This window comes from Egretta garzetta, unplaced genomic scaffold, assembly GCF_000687185.1.
Source record: "Egretta garzetta isolate BGI_Z169 unplaced genomic scaffold, ASM68718v1 scaffold215, whole genome shotgun sequence".
NCBI classification, from domain to species: domain Eukaryota; kingdom Metazoa; phylum Chordata; class Aves; order Pelecaniformes; family Ardeidae; genus Egretta; species Egretta garzetta.
The window spans coordinates 4,042,386-4,053,456 of NW_009259719.1; positions in this window are offsets into that span (position 1 = coordinate 4,042,386).

Sequence of the window (11,071 nt, forward strand, 5' to 3'; positions counted from 1 at the left end):
ATTCCTGCGCATCGGCAGTGTCAAAATGTGGAGTTTATGACTCCTCCATCAGTAAACACAATCTCTCCACTCCCTGAAGTTAAATCAAACCGCTGTAAAGCAACTTGTGAGTAACCAGGGTAAAATTTCCACTGAATTAATCATATATCTGGTCCAAAATATTTAAGATATAAACAAAAGAGGATAGAATAAGACCAGCCAGGCATGTAAACATTTCCAAAGAGGTTGTTTTCCAGATAGTTTTTGAGCCACAACTGGCAAAAAACAGGGTTGCACAAAGCTAGCTTTGAAAGAAATGGATTGTCATCAGTTTGCAACAGCTGAGGATATGATCCTGTATATTTCGTGACTGTCTGTTTAAAACATATCCAAATGTCCTTGGAAAATATTTTGCTGTTGAAAAGAAAAAAAAAAAAAGATAAAAACTATCTATGAAAAAAAGTTGGGAAAACTTTAATAGTAATTCTAATGAAAATAATCCTACTATTTTTAAATAAAAGAAAGAGGCTTTAACTCTACATTCAGTGTCCTTATCTGGCTTTCCAGTATAAGCACGAGAGCAATAATTTGTATGACAGTTTTTATTTTCTTTCTTGAAAGTGTAGTAAAAATAACAAGGACAAGTACTAACAAATCAGATCCAAACCAGAGCTGTGATTTGTGAGAGACTAAAATTCCACACGTTTCAGGTGTGGTTCCAAATCATTATGATGCATAGTGGACATAGTGCAAAAGGTGGGGAGGCAGCAGTTCATACAACAAAGGGTAATGTAGGTAAGAAGATACAGTAGAGTAGGTCAAGAGTGGAATATCCTAAATCTAAACTTGGGATGCATGAACATGTTATGAAATGGTGAAAATTACGTCATATCTAAAATCCAGTACGCAGATTTTCTTTGGGAAGTTTGAACTGTATTATTGCACAGCACCATTTTCTAGTGTTGTGTGAAATGAACCCAGACTGTAGTCCCAGTGCCTCTCATGCTTCACACGCAGTCACCTGAGTTATATTCAAATAATAAGCTTTAGATCAGAGGCGAGGAATGTCATTTCTTGCTCTCCTACAGCACCTAGAGGAAGAAAGTGCATTTAATATGTTAGACTTTAAGGTTCTTCCTCAAGGCACATGTTAAATACTGGTAGTACGCAAACTATTCATATTTGTAGAGATATTTGCGAGAGTAGCTAGAATCCACAGTTCCTGTAAAGTCTTTGCCTGACAGTTCCTATAAAGGATTTGCCTGACACAAGGGCTTAGAGTCTTTCTGATTGAAGTCAATAATGATCTGAACTCTGGGTGAAGGGAACATATTGAATGGTGTAGAGTTATGTTTCATGTAAGTGACTTCGAAGTATTTGGAAGATAACTTGTTAGAATGCATCATTTCCCAGTTGTATTTTCCTTACCTGCGCATAAGCCATTTTTTTGTTTTATTACATGCATTCTTCCCATGGTCCTGCAGGCCAGTTAGAGACTGATTCTTGTGAAGCACAATTTGTAGTCAAAGTAAAGAATCAGCAACAGCATCTTTTGTATTAACCACATTTTGAAAGTGCCTAGACAGTTGCAAATGACAGTTTATCAATTGTTACTGCAGCTGTGAAAGCTCAGATGAGGAGATAGGGCTGAACTGATTGGAAAAGTATCTCAAAATTAATTCTCTGCTCCAGGTAGCCTCATCCCCAGGTTTTTTGATGGGACATATCTTTCTTACACTGATAAGCTCTAAAAAATTCCCAAACAAGTAATTTTTCACAGTGTTTCTCTAGCCTAGTAAAATATTTTGTTGATGGAGAATACAAGTGCTTCTATGACCTCTGCAACCTGCTGGTACAGATGCTGGATACCAAAACTGAGTCCTTGCTTGGCCTTAGTTCAGAGCCAGGACCTACAAGGCAGTTTTCTGCATGCCTGGCAAGCATCCTTAGCTACCAGACTATTTGTTATTTCTGGATGTGCCCCTGATTTTCATTCTGTAGCTGTCCTGCTTTGTATTAACTAACTCTTCATTAGGCAGGGAGGGAAGCAACAAGAGTTGGACGCTCCAACCCTTGGTTTTGTCACTCCCTTGGTACATTAGCTAGAGAAACTCCTAAACACTGGCTTACAAAGTTCCAGATAGGAAAGCTGTAGAGCTCCAGCTGCCAAGATCAGGAATTTGTCTTCTCTCTGTTAACTTCAAAACAGTCTCCTGCAGACACAGGACTGAACAGCTTTGTGTAGTTTGGCCCCCAGCTGTTTCCTCTTGGCGAGGTGATGGTGTTGCTCACTTCCTGCTGGAGCTTGTCCATATTATATAAATATATATGTTGGGGAGAAAGTCCTTAAATGCCACTATCAGAAGTTAGTCCAGATTGATTGTTTGCTTCCTTGTGGCTATGGGAGAGGGTGGTGACTGATTTTTTTAGGCCAGCCCTGGAGACTGGACTGAGACCTGACTCTGAGTGGTTAGACAATTATCTGGAGCTGGGTTTGCCAGCTTTGTATTTCAAAAGGTAGCACTTTGAAGTTTCATTAATTCTTGTTTCATAAGACCATGCCTCATTAGAGTATGCTTAATTAGTTCCTGCTCTGTAAGCTGATGCTTTGAACATTTAAAAACTCATGTTTTTTTTTCTTTTTGTATGACAACTAGCAAGTCTTTGTAATTGATATTGTACATTTTATCAGTTTCCATGGCATAATAGTTGGCGGAGCCTGCAATTTTATTACAAATCCACGAACTTTTAAAATGTTCCTTCTGGTTAGTTCTCTTTTTATGTCCTTTGGGCAAAACAGAACCCTTCAGTGTGGTAAATAGTGAGCATTTGAGTAAACGTAATGTGCTTGAGGGAGCTGATGCAGTTCTGTATGATGGTATTACAGCTATCTATGCCAAGTCATACTCAGTTCCATAGGACTAGTCAATTGTCTCTGGAGATAAAGGTTGAAATGTAGGAGTGGCTGCCTCTCGGGTGGGACGCCCTTTCGCCTTGGAACGCTGAACATGCCAGTTGGAGTCCTTTGATACATCTGCTCAGCCAGGAGGGCTGCCCGGGAATAGGATGTTGTATACAACCCTTGTCCTCAGTCTGAGTAGAGCAGAAGGCACCAATCACAAATCACTCCACTCATATTTATTTTCACAAAAGACACAGTCTAGCATGCTCATATAAGTACTGATAAAAAAGTTGAGGCTAGCGAGTTATGCTTTAAATGACTGGTGCAGAGTAGTTATATATAGAATGATTAATTTTTTTAGAGAAGCCAAGGGCTGTCCTTAAGTTTACGAGAGACCTCAACAGCAGGTGGGAGCAGACAGCAGGTGAAGATTCATATCTCCCTGCAGAGGCTGAGAGCTGTCAACAGAGCTTTCCGAACATTAGCGTTAAATGAGTATTCTATGCAAATACTACTATTCCTTCCACCAAGGCTTAAGTCATATATCTGGCACACTACCTGCAGATGACAATGACTTGTTTATTTTATTAGATCATGTGGTCCTCTCCCAAACTCAAATAAATTATTCATTTCTAAAGAATGTCAACAGCTAATGAGTGCTTGAACAGTTCACAAAAGCTCAATGGTCTCTGGAAGGTTGGATCTCTTACTGCTACAAACTGGTACATTTAATTGTGCATATAACATGAAAATGAGGGCCATTTCTGCATCTTTCACCTTTGTAATGCTTTTCCTTTGAGCCGGCTATGGTAAAGTATATATCAATTAGCATGGCCATTGATAAATTTAGTCATATACACTGTAAAATTCTTTACTGTGTTTTTCAAGGAAGAGAAGTCATTACAGCCCAGACTTGGTCTGTAGTTTGGATGGCAAGATTGCTGCAAGCTTCTGACTAAAAGTCTAGAGTATGATTACTTTGTTCACTTCCAAAATTTGAGTAGAGTATGAATTAGAATAAATCAGACAAAAACACTCAAGAAAGATTCTAGGGAGTGTTTAGTTTCTTATTTTCTCTTAGTCTCTTATACACTAGTTGGGACTGTGAGTGTTGTTTCACCAGATTGCTTCTAATTATATTTGTTTGGATAAAAAATTATCTTTCCATAGAAAATATTTGCTTTTATGTTCTGAAACATGGCTCATTTGAACTGTAAAAGCTATGCATGGGGGTTTTTTGTTCTCAGTGATAGGGGAAATTTGCCATGTCTGCAAAGTGATTAAAATTACCTGATAAGGAGATGAGAACAGAGGTAATAGTTTTAAAGTTCTGAAACAGTTGTCAGAAAAAAGAAACCATCACAAGTTTTTCAGCAGCTCTTCTAGAAAAGTTACACAGAAGTTGAGGTCTCCTTTCTTAAAGGCAGAGTAGTTCTGTATATCTATATTTATTTCCAGCCAATTCCCAAAGGTCCAAAGACAAGCATCTGTGCATCATTGTTCTTACCTGCGGAGTAGAAGACTTGAAATTTGCCAGCAGCTTGCTGTAAAGCTACCAGAGATAGAAGAGACTAGCAGTATTTGTATTTCTCAGATATATTTCATATTATATGATAGAGCCAAGCAGTATCAAACTGTACACGCCTGTTTCAGTAATGTGTTCTCACAAAGAACCCAAATGGCAACTGAAGTATGAAATGGGAGCCTTTCAGGAGAAATTTTGTCCTTTTCTTTCTAAAGATGTTAGATCTGTGCAGAAGCAATGAATTTATGTTGCCTGACTCTAAAACCGCAACAGTCAAGAGACAGCCCAGTGACAGTTTCACACAGAGATGTGATTTATCATTGATTTTACATCACCATTACCAAAGCCACAGATGATGGAATAATAAAATTATCCACACATTTCTATATACTGTCGCTCTGCCAAGTTGTAGCCAAGGTCTGGGTCTGTGTAGTTCAACTTCATGGCAAATACACTCCTCACAGTGCCCGGGTATGGTGAGACATGTTTGCTTACGTTCACTGATCTGTGTATGAGCATGCTTTTTTACCACTACACTAGCAAAAACAATGGTGCCATGTTCCAGGAGTCAACTTTTTAATTCAAGGCAAAAAAAGAGACCTCTGTCTGCTTGAAACACAAACTCTTATTAGGCATAATAGCATGTATCTAAGCATGGAAAGTGTTTATAAACTAAGTAAACGTCTTTAATGTCCGTCATGGAGACAGAAATTACAAAGTGACACTTGCTACTTCATACGTGCCTATAGCAACCTTGTAGAGCTATTATTTTGATCAACTATTTTGATTAAAATTGCCAGGACAAAAAAAGAGCTTTCCTGTATTACACAGAATTTTGTTTTTCAAGCTTAGTCATTGTTATTCTTTACATGTTCTGCCACGTACAAAATGCTTGTAGGAAGCCTTTAGAAAACAAGAAGAAGAACGAAAAAAGCCCAAAAAAGGAAAGGAATGCTAAGAAATACATGTTTCTCTAACAAAGCAATTTACTGTCAGCTTATGTTTTTGAATATTCAAGAACTACCTGCATTAAATCCCATTTCAATTGTGTTTTCCTCTCTTGGTATATAATAATTTTTCCAGCATGTATATAAAAGAAAGCAAATTTTTAAGGTGTGCTTTTTCTTCTTAACCAGGCTCTCTCATAGATGAGAAACTTGTCACGAAAGGCTCACCAATAAAGGGGTTTTGGTAAGAAAACTGAGAAATGTTCCAAAACCGAGAAAAGTCACAAATGTCAGTGCAGTCAGACTGATGTTTCATTGACTTTTTATCTGCTGTTTGTTCAAGGCTGGATTGCGTAAGTTTTCCCTTGAACATCGTTCCCTGAAAAGCACTTCTGAGACAAGTACTGGTGAATTGGATAGCCTCATAGTTTTGTCAAGAGTGTACTCAGTAGTAGTTTCAGCAGGGGTTATGTATATTATACATAACATTGAACAGGAAATATTCTGATTGCAGACACTCAGGTATTTTCTCTAGTGTTGCTAAAAGAGTTCTGTGGCAATGAAGAACATACAAACTAGTTTGTTTGGAAGATTCTGGTTTGTCATTTTTCTTCAAGATATGTTCTTGTTATAGAAATGGGTTTATCATAAACTAAAGATGTGTAGCTGAAACACAAATCCAGTTCTTCCCTGTGCCTACCGCACAGACATGTTTCAGCCATCACAGCCCAGTGTTTAAGAAGCAGCGCTTTCCAATGGGAGGAGCAGATGGTGGTGGGAGCTACACAGAGTGCTATTCTGGGAGAGTTCCACTGGTTAATACAGAATATGCTAAGAGCAACTCTTTGTAGGAGAGAGCAAAGTGCCAAAGTGTGGCTGAGGGCACACTTAGCCAGCCAGGTCAGCAGTATGGGAAGATCTTCAGACAACAGCGCAGCAGCAATCAATATGCCCAACATATGCTGTGCTTCTGTGAATGCATGACAAACTGAAGTAGTGCAAAATTGAAAAACAAAAAGATGTTTGATGTGTTGTGTGATGTTCCCACCACACAGGCTAACTGACAGCTGCCTCAGATGTTCTCAAGGTAAGACAATTAGGCAAACAGAGAAGGTCATCTTTCCAGAGAAGCTGTATTAGTAAAAAGCAAAAAAAAATGCTGAACTACTGACTGTGGTCCACTGCACAGTGTTTTCTTTAGCTACAGTCCCTATATTGGTGATCCAAGTTTTGTCCCGATCACTAGTCTTGTGGAAGAAGTAGGTTAAATCAGTAATTCAATACATAAGTTAATTTGGTCAGTTTTTCTTGCACTCCAGCAGGTGTACATACAATTTTTATTAATTTAATACTGCACTCAGGAGTAATGAAGAAATATTAGGGATCACTCATCCTTTTTGGAACAGGAAAGTCCAAAGTGGCCAGTGCTCTGCAGTTCTGTACTGAAAAAGTTTAGTTGTGTCTACTACACTGTTGCCTCTTCACGAGGAATAGAGGGAAACCTGGACATAAAGTTACCGATGGACAAAAGGTCAAACCAAAGATAGCCTTGTATCTCCTTTTGTGAGCTGCAAAATTTATGTTGGTGAAATTTCTGTCTCAGAGCCTAAGTTCACGTGTCTAGCTGCACTTATGGGAGCAATGACAATATTACAGGAGCCCTGGTTTAACTGAGCTCTGTCTTCCACCTACTGCTTGAGCGCTGCATTACTGACATCAGTAACAAATTTTGAGTGCTATTAGTGTTAAAGAAGGAGGAAGATCTAAATATTAAGTGGCTGCTTAAAACACTACTGGAGTTAAGAATTCATTTAGAAAGAACAGATGGCCCCAAAAGAAAAATGTCTCTCAGCTGAGGTGTTAAGAGGATTAAGGATTAAATAAGCACAAGATCAGAGGCTAGACTAGGGCCAAAATAAACAAATCTATTTAGTCAGCTATAAGAGGAGATCAGAAGAAATGAGAGGAATTAGGAGACAGTGATGATGAAGGTGATTCACAGAGGATATTCAAGATATAGAGGTCACAGATGAGAGTTTCTAAACCACAAACTAGAATTGTTAAATCCAAAACAGATGACATGCAGAAAAACAGGCCATGATGGCCAGATGGCAAAATTCTGTGAGGAACTGTCTGAGGATAAAAAACCCCCCAACCTGTTAAATAATATTGCTTCGACAGGTGACAGAGAACCATGATATGAAAAGCTGAAACAAAGTTTGCAGTCAAAAAGTCAAGAATAGAAAAGCTCTAGGTACCAGGCAAAGTACTAATAGATTTTCCCACGTTGAATGTCACTACTAGGGATGATTTGTTCCAAGTGGGCACAAGGATGACTCTGTATTGATACTCATTCCATTACCAAATAAAAATAATGTGAATACTGTATAAACAACAGAAAACTTTCTATTATTCCATGGCATCAAAATCAACACTGGCAGCTTTTATAGAAGGTTTTCAGAGAGGTCAGTGCTTCCCAAAATGTTTCTTTTTTCTCCACGGAAAAATGAATAGCTTGATATAACCTGTGTGCATTGGCCTCAGAGACAGTGTCTAACATTTCATACAAATTTATGATATTTTCCCATCTCTTCACAACCAAGTGAGTTGTCCACTATCAGCTGCAAGATGCAAATTTACATTTGCTAATTTCCATTTTCATAAAAGCAGCACCCAAAAGCTGCATCTGTCAAAAAGGAAATTCTGCTGCCATCACTCCTTACACCATTTACCAGAGTCTTTCGACTTCTGTGGCAGGCATCCATGTTTCAGCAAACTTGGTTTTTTCATACATATTGCTTCCTTCCTCATTAGGACTAAACCAGTCACTAACTGGTGTGCAAAGCTTTCTAAAGGGGCTTGGGCACTTTAAATTGTAGATCCTGAAAAATTCCCATGCAGCTTGTACCTCTGTCTGATTGAATTTCTACATGAGTACATTTCTAACAGTAAAAATCCCTAAACACCTAAATATCTGCCTCTGAACATGGTCAGACCTCCCAGGTCCTGACAGCTGATGCACATGGCTGTTAAAAACAGCCTCCAAGGATGCGCGGGTGCGTGGCCTGATCTCATAGAAAAGGGCCTCACACAGAGCGGGAAGGGAGGTGAGGAGATGAGAGAGGGCCTCTTACCATTTGCCCAGAATTCAGATAACTGAGTTTAACTTCCTTTAAGGCGTCAGAGAATGCAAGTCTGCACGGCCCATATTGCAGATGAGTGCTATGCTGGAGGCATTGTGAGTTTTTGCCATTCCCTCCCTACTTGAAGATGCGAGGCTGTGACAGCTGGTCCAGGAGGCGATGAGTCACGCTGCAATGGCAAGAAGGTGGGGTTGGGGGGGAGATCTCCAAGAGGCGGGTGGTCCAGGCACCAAAGAGCAGGAATCACTACAGACGGCCTAAGATAACTATCTGACTTGTGAGTCAGAATCCAAAGATACCAGGATTAACAAACTTAAAAGCAAAAGACTTAGGCAGACAAAGATTGTATATAATCCAGTGTATATATAAACTCCTCTTACACTGCCCAGCCAGTGAGCCAAAGTGCTTGGAGGGGACTTCTTAGTAGGAAGTCACTATTTCTGGTGGTTCTGAGAGATGAGTTAGAAAGCACAGTGTCTAGTTTCTTGTTTGTGAAACTTTGCTAGCCATTTTGAACACATATTTTTAGTGTAAGTAAAACAGAACTTCAGTGAATCACAGAGTAAAGGCGTTGTTCCCCCCCACTGTACGGTTGTACAGCAGAGTGGCACAGATGAGGGAAGTATATCCAGAAAGCAGTGGAGCTGATATGAAGTATCTATGCAATAACCTATAGTTAGGAAATATGTAAGCAGTCAGGTGTAATCCCCAGGCTAAACTATGGTGTCCACTGATGGCAGTTAGTACAAGATCACAGCTTTAACAGCTTTAATAGAATCATAGAATCATAGAATGTTTTGGGTTGGAAGGGACCCCTAGAGGTCATCTAGTCCAACCCCCCTGCAGGAGCAGGGACACCGCTAACTAGATCAGGTTGCTCACAGCCCCGTCCAACCTGGCCTTGAATGCTTCCAGGGATGGGGCCTCCACTACCTCTCTGGTAGCATGTTTTCAGGTGTGTGTGGGTCCTTCCTTCTTCTTTCTTAACACCACCTGCTCAGAAATACCCATGAATTCAATTTCTCATTGATAAGGCAGCATGTTAGATGATTTGGGTGCTTTTAATACGTAGTTAAAAAGGACAGATCTGCTCTGTGAGTTGTGCATTATTTTTTTCTTTGCCAGCTGGGGAAAGAAAACCCTGTCTCTTTACCAAGTGAGAAATGACACAGCAATGAGGGATGTACTTGATGGCAGGCTTTTTTTCCTCAGAGAATTATTATTCAGATTCAAGTTCTTTCCTAAGATAAAACATTATTTCATTTTTCAACCGCCAACAGGCACTACTTTGTTAATTAGAGCCGTTTCATGGGTACTTGTGTCACTTCGTTTCCCATGGAGACATGTCTGGGGAGTCATGAGAATTTTCTGATGATACCTCTGGTAATTTGTTGTTTTATACATAATCTGCACTGCTACCCTTTGCTAAGGAACTACTGAGCCTATACCATTTTATTATCTGCAGCAAGACTATGTCTATAAGAAGACATTGCATGTATGAAAATCCTGGGAATCAGGATTTTTCTGGTGCTACATCATATGCAAATTATTTTTTTTCTAACTCTTGGCACAAAACAAGAAGAAAATCCTAAAATCAGCATATCTGATTTGTAGCAACCCCAAGGTGTAACTAATATTAGCACAATATTATGGTTCAAGCAGGGTGGGGAGAAAATAAATTCATAGCTGAACATCTTTAGGGGGAAAAAAATCAAATTTAATATACCACCCACAAGGAAGGCAGAAGCCATGTTTTCTATTATTAAAAACCACCAAAAAACCCCTCGCAAAACATACGCACCCTGCATAGCACTGCGGATCAGAGCCAAGGGCTAACATCATCTTGTTATGCTCTGAGTGAGTGCAATCGTGTTAGCAAGAGCTTTTATCTGAGTGTTGGTGACACCTAACAGATATTCCCCAGGGCACTGGCAGGTCACAGATTTGTTGTGACTTGGAGTAGTAGCTTTCCTGTAAAGCTGTGATTCTTAATGATCTGTAGAAAAATTCATTTTGATAATCTTTTTTTGCTGGTGTTAGGTCACACATATGCCATCATACCTGATTGACCATTCAGACACCAGGCCCTGTGATTGCAGGTATAACTCATAAATTGTAATATAGGAGTAAAGTATTGCAAACCACAGGAGAAGCTTGGAGAGAGGGGCAGGAAGCGGGTCAGTCTGTCACAGGAAGCCAAATGGGCAACATAACAGTAGGAGAAGAATAGCCAGATAAGGAGGAAGAGAAGGGAAAGAAAAGGAGAAATAGTGAAGAAAATGTTGATCCTGTGATAGAGTCTGCATTGCCTTCCTCTAATATCTGTCCTTTGGAAGGGTAATTGCAGTTTTCAGATAAAATTGTTGTTACATGGTGCATCCTGAAGCTCATCTGTGGTCCCAGGCCATGTCTAAGAAACTGCATAAAACCCCAAACAGTCTTGCAGTAGTGCTTATTGGCAAATGAAAGGATCAGTGATGGTCTTTCTGTCAAGAAATGTGTGGAGTCTTAGCACTGCATTTGACAGCTGTGCTGCGGATGGCAACTGTGGTCCTGCTCCTGCAGGCTGGGCAGG